The following is a 13,922-nucleotide window of genomic DNA, read 5'->3' as shown; positions in this document are numbered from 1 at the left end:
TTACGCATAGCTAATTTCATGCACTCCTTACATATGTAATATTAAATGAAAAAAATTTAATTATAAATGAAAAAATAAATAATTTTATCTACATATCTGTAAATAATATTAAATTACGCATTGCTTCTGATTCGTCCAAGTAATGACAAAGAAAATATTTAGATCATTAATATAATATATATATTACTTCCAAACGATTACGAACGCTACAGAAGTTTTCACTTCAGCCATTAGGTCTTAAGCACACAATTATATTTATACATATTATTTGATATTAATTTTATTTTGTTACCGTTTACTAAATCAAAAATTAGAGGCACACTAAAACTTTTAATTTATTTAAAGTGTTGCCTTAGCTTTACGTATCAAATGATAGTTGAAATTGAAAACATAAACCCCTTTAAGTTAATGTAATTGATGTCCATACATATTTTAGTAAAAATAAAAAAGTATGAGATATAAAATTTTGATGGTTTCAGTAGGTAACTCATTTTTTAAATTTTACCGTTAGTTATATTTTATTATTGTTGTTTTAAAATGTTTGAATTCTTGCTCTAATTTTTTCCTCTCTATGTTTTTAATGTTGTTTTTTTTTTGTTTTTGTAGAGGTCTGCTCTGTTATTCTATAATTATTTCAATGCGGTAGGTCTTCCATATCGTACAATTTTTTTGTTATATATATATATATATATATATATATATATATATATATATATATATATGTAAAATATAATCTATCTTAGAAAAATAAAATAAAAAAAAAAAAAAATAAAACAAGAAACGTACCAGCACTATTAATTTAATCAACACTAATTTATTATTAATTCTCTTAACGGTACTTGTGTACATAGGTGGTACCACAGTTTGAAAACATTTTTTGTCTAACAATGATCGACTCTAAACCTATTTTACATGCTGATTACGAATATGTTATTCTGTTGATATTTTTTGATATCGAGTGATATTATTTAACAATAACTCAAAAGTTTGCTGCTTATAAAATTATAGCTGTAAATTAACCAAACTTAACCTACGCTCGCTAACCTGGATTAATTAACAGTTATGTTTTGATTATTTAAATGAATAAAAAAATGAAATAATTACTGAATTTAATATTTAAATACTCAAAAAATTACGGTGTTAATTAGTCAAGGTTAGCGAGCGAAGCGATCGTAGGTTAAGTTTGGTTAAATTATATTTATAAAATAAATAAATATAAATGGTTATAAAAATAATAAATGGTACTTACGTATTAACACTACCGCAGCTACAGCTTTATTTAAAAACAAAGTAGTCAATCGGATTTCGCTGGAAAATGGCCCGATATATAGTTTAACGTAGATTCAAAACAGTCTCTTTTTATTGTCTATTTATTGCAATTATTTATTTAAATAACAATAATTACTGAATTTATTAAATAAATACTCAAAAAATTATGGTGTTAATTAGTCAAGGTTAGCGAGCGAAGCGAGCGTAGGTTAAGTTTGGTTAAATTATATTTATAAAATAAATAAATATAAATAACCATTTCTTAAAATTAATAAAGAGACTCAATAAAATAAATACTCAATTTTAAATAAATCTGTAGCTACGGTGGCGTTAATACGTAAGTACCTAATAAATATAATGGTTATATCGGGTGAACAATAGGTTTAGAATCGATAATTTTTAGAGAAAATGTTTTTCAAACTGTGGAACCACCGAAAATGCACAATTGCGTTTTTGGTTTTAAAACCATTTAAAAATGGTTTTGATTCGGATAAATCTTGGAATTTAATAATTTTTCTTTTTAATAAGTTGTTTGTATAATAACATTTTCTCCGTTAACTTGAGTGTTAATAAAATAATTTGTTTACAAAGATTTTAAAACAATGGATAATTACTTGCTTGAACATATACACACAGAAATGATAAATATCTAACATATTTAACCGTTATATCAAAATCATAAAACTTACAAATTTAATAGATAAAAATAATTTTTTGATCACGTGGTGCTTAACTTTCTTAAACATTACTTTTCTTGTTTTTAAAATGTATCTTTAAAAAAGAAATCCGGAATAACAACTGGGATTTGATGTGTTATCAGTTTTATAGTTATTATAAAATTGTAAAAGCTTAAATAATGACGTATTTTTTCACTTGCGAAGAGTGGTTAGAAAAACGACCCATTCTTTGTTACAAAACCTACTTAATGGCAGGAGTGGAATTAAAAAAAAAGAGAATTTTGTATTTAATTAATCTGTGGTATTTTCTATTGAAAATTTTAACAACAGTTAAATCATTTGTAATGTTAGATTTTCATAAGAATGTCTTGTGTAATCTCTCGTCGATTTTTCCTGCACAGTATTAATAATTGTATCATAATATTAAATTCAAATTAGTGTCGTTCATAGAATACCATTCACCTAACAATCATATGATGGGGTTAGATGATTGGGTAAACTGTAAATTGGATGATTGGTCGGACGGTTTGCTTCAAATTTAATTGGGTGCGGGACTTAAGCCACGCCTCTGCTATTTAACAATGATATTCCTTCAGCTTCAAGTCTAATTATAAATATAATACATTAACTATAAAGTTAAATGAATGATTTTTGTTAAAACATTATTTTAACTGGATTTTTATGTTCAGTCATTGGTAATACTTAAGGATTCGTCGAACGAACTACAGCTGAACGAAAATGGGACCATAGAAAAAACCTAGACAAGAACAAAAAACTTGGACTCTTCATTAACTTAACCATTCAAATAACAAACAAAATTAAAAAAAAATTGAATCTGAATTATATATTGTCGATGAAACTAACACCAGGTGTGTTTGTACTATATATCTTTAATCATAGTTCAATTATTCCTTAAGCCCGCTCCTTTTTTAGCTATTAAAAGATCCATTACATAAATAATGGGTTCAGTGCTCAAAGTTGTTTTGTTAGTACCCTGAGAACTAGTACCTTCTCTTTTTTATTTTTAGCCTCCGGAACCAACGTAAGGTATTACTTCAGAGGATGAAGAGGATATTTGTATGAATGCAAATAACGTGTTGTCTTGTACTACAGTCTCAGGTCAACCATTCCTGACATCTGTGGTTAATTGAAGCCCAACCACCAAAGAACCACCGGTATCCACCATCTAGTATTCAAATCCGTAAAAAAATAACAACCTTTACTAGGATTTGAACCTTAGAACTCTCGACTTCGAAATCAGTTGATTTGCGATAACTAGTACCCTGATAACAAATTAAGCCGAATAATAAAACTAGGAGAACCTTAGTATGATAAGGTTTAAATCATTCATTAAACCTCTGTCTATCGAAGTACGATTTCTTATCCTACAAAAAAAAGAAGGTGATTTCATCATCATTCTCCCTAAAATAACTGACGTAATCATGTTTACATAGTTCTATTAATACACATAATGTTCGTTTTTTCATTAATTTTCTGAATACTTTATACAAGTAAATGAATTTTAATTATAAAAGTGAAACAAAAATAAACTTATCTAAAAATAGAAAACCGAAAAATAGACGCCATTTTTTTTTACGTACCTCAAATGGAATGCTTTGTTATCTCTTCCGCTATAAATTTCATCTGCTACATCTCTCAGTTGTAATAAATATAAGTAATGGTAGCAATCAACGGTTAACAGATCTCTGTATTCGCAGATTATACTCGTACCTGAAACAAGATTAACAAATATTTTCTGAACTTTTTTGTTTCCTTTTATAGTGACCGTATTTATTACTTTTTATGATAAATTATATACATACACAAGCACTCGTGCGTTCAGGTAGACTATAGTAATAGAAGTTTTTTCTTTATATTGTTCATGAAAAGTTTTTTGACATATTTGCACTTTATATAAAACAAAATTTGTTCGATATCTGAGTTTTTATTTAATTTTATAGTTTATCAAGAATTTCACAACGGTTTAACCAATTTTCTTTCTCCATTTACTATTTCAAAAGCTTCGTTTTACGTTTCATTTAAGTACGTTTCTAAATTGTTACTGTATGTTATTTCAATGCTACCTTGCATGAAATTTTTTATATTTTATTTCCTGTCAGATGGTTAAGACTTAAAAATTATTCGATCAGGAAAATAAATTGAAATCATTGTTACATTGTTACATTACAAAATTATTGTTCAGTTAATTTTCAAACTATATATTTAATTTATTAATTTTTTCTGCAGATTTTGTGTTTCAGATTTATTAACTAGTTTATTAAAATCACTGCAAAATGAGTTTGGATTCATAAGGCAGTAATAATATTTATCAGTTAAAATAAGCACAAAGCTCTACTTTCAAAACTGTGAAGAACTCTGTTTTTCTCTGATCATCTCGTGCTTCAACTCTATTTTGTTCATACAAGTTTCTACCATCGTTCTTTAAACCAGGTAGCGGTTTATCCCAGTCCTTGATCAAGTCCTTCAGATGACAGAGAACAGTTCTACCTCATATTGTGAGTCAATTTGACGGATGATCGCGATAAAAATAATCACCCATGACCGTAGTCTGTGATGGGCTACAGTCCAGGTCCATCTAAAACAAAAATCCGTTGCTCTCAACAAAATCTCATGCAGTGTGGAAAGTTGATTTGCATTACTTTCTTTTTAAAACTTTTTTCAAACATTTTTAAATTTTATCCCCTATTTCGGTGATAAAAGTTGATTGATATATTCTGTCTAGGTAACATCAGTTTAGAAAAAATAACAAATTTTCAAGTCTAAATGTTTAAATAAAAAAAGAAAGTTACACATCATTATAGAACTCTTATTTTTAGGGGATGTTTATCTGCCACATGATAAGGATTAAGAAAGGGTTGCTTTTTTGATAGAGGGAAATTTAGAGAAGATTTTTAGTGGTAAAAAGTTCATATTTTTATAATGGAATGATCTAATCTTAGAAGAATGTGTAAACTCGACATTTTAGGGATGCGGGAATGTTTTTAGTATTAATTTAGATCCTGGGGGACCTCAAAGAAAAACAAAAAAACAGACGTTTTATTTTGATTGACAACAATGTTTTCCTTCTTATATAACAGCTGGGAAAGTCAATACGGAGGTAAAATAGAACGAATTTTGGCGAGAACAAAGCAAGTTTAGTGTAACGTAATATTCCATTAGGAAAACCACAATATACTTCAATTAAGATTTCGTACGTAATAGACAGGAGTAAGATGAAGATGTAACTAGGGAGAAACAGTTACAAAAGTTGTACATGATACAACAATAATTACATTAAATTGCATTAGCAACGCTCACAAGAGTGTGCGCGTGCATGGTGACGCGCGTAGGTATACATTCAATCCCTAATATTAATCGACGTCGGTCCAAAGAAACCAGCTTCGTTGGAGATAAGCCTATTTCTTTTTTGATAAAAACAATCTGGCTTGAGTGCAAAAACGTATTTAATAACATTTCTCTCTGTTTTGTGGGAAAAATTGAGTATATATATCGTGCACGCTTAGACAAGTGTATTGTTTAATTTTACGAAATATCTTCTCTTTCATATAATGTGATAACTCAGCTGTATCTTAAATCGCGCAATACAAATATAATTTTTAAACGTACGATGCGTGCGCGTTCGCACGCACTAAAATATGTGTGTATTCTTTCACACACATACACATACACACACACACACACACACACACACACACACCCCCAACCGTTTGCTGATGTATACAGTATAATTGCAAAAGATTTAGACTTAAATTGTATTAAAAAAATTAAACAAGATGTAATATATGTTTATAGATTTTTCTGAAAATTAATCTTTTCTATTAAATAACAATAGAAAAAATTATAAGCGATCTTCATTTTGATTCGTTTAAGAAATGTTTCTTAAAATAGCTTATTAAAATTGAAAGAAGTCTATGCTTTTACAACCTTTGTTTTAAACTAACTTGAAGGTACACTTGAGAAAAATAAGTAAAAAATTTGCAAAAAAAATGCGTCTAATAATTTTTTACTATTTTCATTAGCCTAATTTGTGCGTTTCTAGATTAGTGACTTTCCAATCATCTGTCTTTCAAATAGAAGCTGTTTTAGCAGTTTTAAAATGATTTTAGTAAAGTAATTATTGCGTAGTGTACTTTAATTATATGGAACCTAATTTAGTAGATGTTAACAGTAAAAAAAACTTTGTCACACTAAACTCTATTTGGTTTTGGAGTTAAATAATTGGTAAATATACAAATCAATAACAGTAAAAAATTTAATTCTCAGAATTTTTCTGTTACTGTTTAAGGTATTATTATATTTTTTCCCCTGTTTAGCCTTTGGGAATCACCTCAGGTATTACTTCAGAGGATGAATGAAGATGATATGTACGAGTGTAAGTGAAGAGTTGTCTGGTGCAGTCTCAGGTCGACCATTTCCGAGATATGTGGTTTATTGAAACCCAACCGCTAAAGAACCACCGGTACCCACGATTTAGTATTCAGATCCGTATAAAAGTAACTGCCTTTATATCTAAACTTATTCTAATGCCTTTTTTTGTATTTGAATGAAAAACAAATGATAAATCATTCAATTGAAAATAACCAAACCGTAATCTTTTTCAGAAAAAAATTTGCACGAGTATTTCAGCGTAGATTCTCGGTTACAAACGCAGGTAAATTTTATTCCATTATAATTTTGGAAAAAAATTAGTGAAAAAATATAGTTTGGTCGGAAAGGTATGATATATAGATTTCGTGTACCATTTATTTTTTGTAGGAGTAACGTCTTTCTTTTTCCTGTTTAGCTTCCGGTAATTACCGTTCAGATAATACTTGATGATATATAAGTGCAAATGAAGTGTAGTCCAGTATAGTCTCAGTTCGACCATTCCTGAGATGTGTGGTTAAGTGAAAACCAATCACCGGTACACCGGTATCCACGGTCTAGTATTCAAATCCGTATAAAAATAACTGTCTATACTAGGACTTGAACGCTGGAACTCTCGACTTCCAAATCAGCTGATTTGGGACGACGCGTTCACCATTAGACCAACCTGATGTTTTAAGGAATACCTGTGTGCGAGGATGCTGAGACCCTCCGCGGGATTTGTTTATTGCGCGGAGAATGATACCGCAGTACATACATTATAATAATACTACTTCATGGGGGAGAATGGAGACTCATACCAAACCAAGAGGTACATAAAGACGTACAACAAGCTCTAGACTACTTTAGAAAAAAAAGAGTCTCCTTCTTTGGACACATAATAAGAACAGAACCGAATAGGCTCATCAGGAAACTGGTTGAGAAATATTGGAAAATGTCCAAAACGCCGACTTGGATAACCGAAATTAAACAAGATATACAGGTACTAGAAATCACAATAGAAGATTTACGAAACAAAACTGACTGTATAAAAATACTAAAAGAAGCAAATTACAGATTTAAAATTAAAGAAAAGAAAACAACAAGGGGTTTGTTCAGAAGAACTCAGAAAAGCAAGATCTCACAGAATGAAGAAGTATTGGGAAGTAATCAAGAAAAAAAAGAAAAAGAAAAGACAAACCAGAGTTAACTATAAAATATAGTCCAGTGACCTCAAAAAAAAAAAATAAAATAAATAAATACTACTTCACGTTTTAAATTTTTGAGTATGTTTTTTAATGTTTTTGAATTATCAAATTTTTTTTTTTATGTTTTGGAATTGTCTATCAATTGGTATATTAAAAAAATGTATGTACAAAAAAGATATCTGATGTTCAAATTTAGGTAACATTTTAAATTTTATTTTGGTATATAAATTTTTAAATCATTTGTATAAAACGAAACATTTTTAAATTTTAATTACTAAAAATTAAATACCTGAAATTCTATAAAAAAATTCGTTAATTTTTTAAAATAATTATTATTACTACAACTTAATATTAAATTCCTTTTAAAGGTTTAAATTAAGATGTCTATGAAATTAATCCCTCTTTTATCCCTTCCTTTCCCTTCTTATAAATCCAGCAAAAATTACGAAAGCCAAAATTGAAAGTACCAACTTAATGATAAAAAGTGTACAAATCCCATTTTTTTCCTACTAGAACCATTAAATCTTAATGTGTACGAATATTATTTTAATATATAGAACATTATTTATTTATAAAAATAAATACACATTTACTTACTGCATATTATTTATTTATTTTGCTCTTTTTCTCTATGTTGAGAGCACTTTCGTATAGATTTTTGCTTCGTTAAGAATTCATGAAAACAGAAATATCGGATTAAATCGTTAAAAAAATTTTAAATATATATTTACCATTTCAGTCAACGACATAAAAATATTGTCTTAACTTTTAACTAAAGAGAAAGGAGGAAAATAAATAATTAAATGGAAGTAAATTTAGTTTTATAAATAATTATATTGTTATGTTAGGAAGTAATTTTCTAGGTTATTTAAGATCATCATACTTATGTTGTAAACATGATATTTGTATTCACAAGTGAAAAAAATTACAAAAAATCTCATGTAACTTACACATCTTTTGTTCAAATACTTAGTTTAATTATTACATAATAATAATTAAATTAAACATTTTGTGTATGTAAAAGGAAAAATGCGCCATATTTATTAGATTTTTTATTTTGATAAACTTTAAACAATAAGAATTTGATAATTCAATTCAAAAAAAAAATTACGCTGATGTAACATTAATAAAGCTTGTCCAGTGTTTACTGGTCTTAGAAGACAAAGCAACGTACAATCATTTCATTTATAAAGTAGACTTATAGAAACTTTGTCGTGTTGTATAAAACTATTTATTTTTCTTTATTTTCTATTATTTTTGTTTTTTTATTTATTTTCTTTTTTTTAGGATAAACTGTTTATTTTTTTTACGCTGTTTTCATGATGAAAGTTCTCAATGAGGGCTTTCTTAACTGCAGTTAAGAAAAAGTCCAAAATCAATTTTTTTTTTTTGAGCTTTTTGCACACTTTTGATTCAGTCGATTGCAATCAAAAGGGAAAGTGCACAACTAGATGTTACAACAGTCGACATCCTACGGCCAATCGTTTTTGAGTTACGCGAAATACATACGTACGTACGTATACACATCACATCGAAACTAGTCAAAAAGAATTCAGGGGTGGGCAAAATGGATGTTTCCCTTGAAATCTAAAAACCGAGATTTTTGCGATCACAATACTTCCTTTACTTCGTACAAGGAAGTAATAATATTAACATAATTTATTTAATTTAAATTATATTATATTAGACTAATAAACTGCATTTATAAACAAAATATCTTAATAAAAAAAAGTTTGTAAAGAGTGGCAAAGTATTACATGACTATCCCGGCTATTCCGGTACAAAAACTTTTACAGCTTTTCAAAGGTTTTGCACTTCAAGAATTAAGATTTTGACTTTTATTTAAAAATAAATTTAAAAGAGAACTGTTTAAAAATGTTGAAAAAATAAAGTATTATTTTTAGAAAAGTAAGGAAAAACAATTGCTTCTCGTTTGGGTCCGGAATATAATATAATTAAAGGTATTTAAATTAAAAAAAAAAAGGTTGAAAGTATTTTAATCTTAATAACCCTTGATGTGAAGTGATGAAGAAAATTTAAAAAAATATATTTTTTCCATAATAAAAATTAAAAAAAAACAAAAAAAACAGACTATATATATTTTTTAAAAGAGGCAAAATAATTTTAAGAAGTATTTTCCTAGTCGGTCTCCATGGCGCGAGTGGTAGCGTCTCGGCCTTTCTTTCGGCGGTCCCAGGTTCGAATCCCGATCAGGCATGGCATTTTCACACGCTGCTTCTAGTCATTAATTTCATCCTCTGAAGCAATCAATACCTAACGGTGGCCCCGGAGGTTAAACTCGGTGGTCCCGGGTTCGAATCCCGGTCAGGCATGGCATTTTCACACGCTGCTTCTAGTCATTAATTTCATCCTCTGAAGCAATCAATACCTAACGGTGGCCCCGGAGGTTAAAAAAAGAGTAGTATTTTCCTAAAAATATTCTTTTATAAGTTAAACATACTAAATTTTCTTAAATAAGTTTTCTGTAAATCTAACACCACCTTCAATAAGTTTAAAATAAGAAAAAGAAAATTTTCAAATTCGTTTCTGCATTTTCAGTCTGGAGTTATATTTTTTTAAGTTTTAGAAATTTCTTGATAGCTCTATAAATGAAGTATAAATTATCAAAAAATGTTTGAGAAATATTTAAACCGAAAGGAGATAGATCAGAAGAATACAGAATATATATTACCATTTTATGAAATAGAGATTGATTTTTTGAAAAACTTATTTTTTTTAAAATTATTTATATATGCATTCTTTTATGAGTAAAATATTTGCTTTAATAATTAGTTTTCTCTAAAATATCTCTAAAGAAAATCGTAATTTTTCGCTAAATCCCTTACTTCCTAAATGAATTTTGAAAAAAAAAATGATCAATACCCTGTTACACACAAGAAGAATATTAGGAACAATAAGAAGAAGAATTATTCGTATAGAATTAATACAACCTGGCTAAATAATTAAATACGACCAAATCTACAGCAAATCGATTCGGTCAATCCGTTCGAACATACAAACATTTCTTTTGGTCTAGATAAACTAGTCATATTCTTAAACGAACTAATTTGCAAAAAACGCAATACCCCATTTTTGACATGATCACCGTACTTTCCCCTTTAATATACTTATATATTCCTATATATTCTAGCAATATTCGCCTGGAAAGAGAAAAAATAAAAATAAAACAGTATTTTTCTATATCAGTATTTATTTAACAGAGGATAACAAAATTATAAATTTATGCCTTTATTTTGTAGTATTAGGACGAGTGATATTTTTATAATATTATTTTTTAAAAAAAAAAAGAATATAATAGTTTAAATAAAAGTTACCTTTATAAGGTCAAAAAAACGGAACAAATATAATATTACAATAATAATATTTGATTTTAAAGGTTAACCCTACAAAGATTCAGTTGGCATCTACCAATCCAACTACGCTGGACAAATTTCATTATATCCCTAAGGGTATGTGTTAATTCCGACGATATTACTCTCTCAGTTAAAGTTGAAACTATATATTAGTTTCAACTATACAGTCTACTAATTTTACTTTGATATTTATTCATTTCCGCCTTTGAAGTATTAATACAGAGATGAAGAGAATATTTGTTCCACACGCTTTTCAAAGTTATTTGTTTAATGCATAAAACCAACGTTGATCTCCAACGTTGAACGTTTGATCTTGAACGCGTCTTCCCAAATCAGCTGATTTGGAAGTCGAGAGTTACAACGTTCAAGTCCTAGTAAAGCCAGTTATTTTTACACGGATTTGAATACTAGACCGTGAATACCGGTGTTCTTTGGTGGTTGGTTTTCAATTAACCACACATCTCAGGAATGGTCGAACTGAGAATGTACAAGACTACACTTCATTAAAATTCATACATATAATCCTCATTCATCCTCTGAGGAATTATCTAAACGGTAGTTACCGGAGGCTCAACAGGAAAAAGAAAAGAAAAGGTACTGAGTTCAATCTCTGGGCCGGTATTATGACATAAATAAAATAACAAGTAAGAACGAAACACACTAATTTATTAAAGATTAACATATATAACTATAATAACAAAATACGGAAAACAATCATAATAATTAACTTATCATATACACTCATGTGAGTAAAATCGGCTTAATATTTCGATTACACGTCCATTCAATTCGAACATAACTTCGCGACTGACTAATAAATTAAAAAAACTATTACACAGCAAAGAGATGAGTGGTGGAAAATGCGCATCAATAACCGGCCTTTTGGCAATGCGATCAGTGTCGGCTCGCGTATAGGCACTGTGGAACTGCAGCACTCTCTATTTCCACTTGATATTATCGATAAAATGTAATATAATGACGCCGTTTTTTCTTAATTCTTTCTTTACACCTGTACAATATGCGATCCTTAAGCTTATGTGAGTAACCATTCCCAAGTTTATGAAAAAGATACAAAAGATTTTGCATGAAACTGAGCGTTTCTCAGTTCCAGAGGCGTGGTATTTGGCTGTTCTGCGCATGCGTACATAATAAACTGCACGTCAGGCTGCGAGGAAGAGAGAGAGAAAGACAGAAAAAGAGAGAGCACCGTCGCTCCCGCAGTGCCGACTCTGGCTTTCTAGTGGAAAGTATTTTTTTTTTTACTTCACGTGTGTATGGAGTGTTCCTTGTTCATTTCCTTTTCTAGTTTAGTCGGTGGAAGAAATATGAAAGTCGTTTAGTTGTTTTTAGAGTAGTTATCAGAAGATGACGAAAAGCAAGGGCCCTTTGATTGCCAAATCTGTCCAAAAACACGCTGGAAGGGTGAAAGAGAAATTATTAGTAAAAACTAATTATGTATTTGTTTCTGTGTACATAGAAATTTAAATTAAGCACCATTGGACAATAGTGTTTTATAGCGGGGATATTTTATTAAATTATTGTCTAATAATACTAAAAAATATTTTCTGTATTGGCATTTATTATTTATTCGGTTAAATCGTGTACCATATCCTTGATGCCATAAAGTGTAGAATTATATTATTATCCTGCTTCTAGCTATTCTATTTGATTCATTTTTTCGGTTCTTTTACTTTACAGAAAACTTTAACCACGGCCTTGAAAAGGCCCAGAAAAAAAATTTTCTGGAGCAGCACCCCTCACTAATTTTAGAAACGAGCCGCTACAGATTCCAATGGTTACACATTTTAATCATGTTACCCATTTCAAGATCTTTCAGATTCAGAGAATCAATTACAATGTGATAATTCAAAAGATGAATTGAGAGCTAACATATTTCTCGACGTTTGAATTCGATTTTGACCGGAACGTATACCTTACTTTTACGTCTTTTAGAAAGCTTTGGGGTAGATTCACGTTTTCTACGAACATAAATTCTGTTAATCCTAGACGTTCTTCTTTTTATCTTTAACTTCGCTGATCTAGACATTACGAAGGTGTTATCATCAAATTGAAAGTCGAATCTATGCCAATTATGTGCATGATTTACCCTGTCGGAACTTCTTGGTTCAGGATATAGAACTCTACAGAGTGCTACTTTACTCACTTGAGGTTGAGTTCTTGTGGGTCGCCGCCAGATTAGACAATTAAATTGAGTGGCATTAGTAAAATATATTTTTTTTTTTTTTTTGTCTTCAGTCATTTGACTGGTTTGATGCAGCTCTCCAAGATTCCCTATCTAGTGCTAGTCGTTTCATTTCAGTATACCCTCTACATCCTACATCCCCAACAATTTGTTTTACATACTCCAAACGTGGCCTGCCTACACAATTTTTCCCTTCTACCTGTCCTTCCAATATTAAAGCGACTATTCCAGGATGCCTTAGTATGTGGCCTATAAGTCTGTTTCTTCTTTTAACTATATTTTTCCAAATGCTACTTTCTTCATCTATTTGCCGCAATACCTCTTCATTTGTCACTTTATCCACCCATCTGATTTTTAACATTCTCCTATAGCACCACATTTCAAAAGCTTCTAATCTTTTCTCCTCAGATACTCCGATTGTCCAAGTTTCACTTCCATATAAAGCGACACTCCAAACATACACTTTCAAAAATCTTTTCCTGACATTTAAATTCATTTTTGATGTAAACAAATTATATTTCTTACTGAAGGCTCGTTTAGCTTGTGCTATTCGGCATTTTATATCGCTCAGAAAGTAAAATATATAACTTTCTGAAAAGGTCTATAGTAATGTCAAAATTCAATATGCTTCAAACCATCAAAAGTGTGTTAAATTTGTAAATAATCGTTATTCCCATCAATTTTATTATCGTACTAGTTTTTTTACGTATATTGCGATAATAATTCATAATGATCTTTTCATAATTACCGTCTGAAGAACTCGATAATGTCATAGACAATGATCGATGTTAACGTTGACATTAAATTTGTTAAAAGAAGTTCTAGA

The 13,922-nt window shown here is 29.4% G+C and overlaps 1 protein-coding gene across 9 annotated transcripts in view; it reads right to left on the bottom strand.

The window, feature by feature from the left end:
* Window positions 1-13,922, bottom strand: part of LOC142331023 (uncharacterized) — a 735,029-nt gene that overhangs the window by 493,523 nt on the left and 227,584 nt on the right. For 2 of the 9 annotated variants that reach the window (XM_075376598.1, XM_075376602.1), the window contains exon 2: window positions 3,548-3,677. The exons of the other annotated variants lie outside the window; for them this stretch is intronic. The gene's annotated coding sequence lies outside the window, so the exon portion shown is untranslated. The remainder of the gene's footprint in view (window positions 1-3,547; window positions 3,678-13,922) is intronic. 9 annotated transcript variants of the gene reach the window in all.

This window comes from Lycorma delicatula, chromosome 10 (genome assembly GCF_047948215.1).
Source record: "Lycorma delicatula isolate Av1 chromosome 10, ASM4794821v1, whole genome shotgun sequence".
Classification (NCBI taxonomy): domain Eukaryota; kingdom Metazoa; phylum Arthropoda; class Insecta; order Hemiptera; family Fulgoridae; genus Lycorma; species Lycorma delicatula.
The sequence above is the reverse complement of the archived record's forward strand: the minus strand, read 5'-3'. Positions and strand labels throughout refer to the sequence as shown.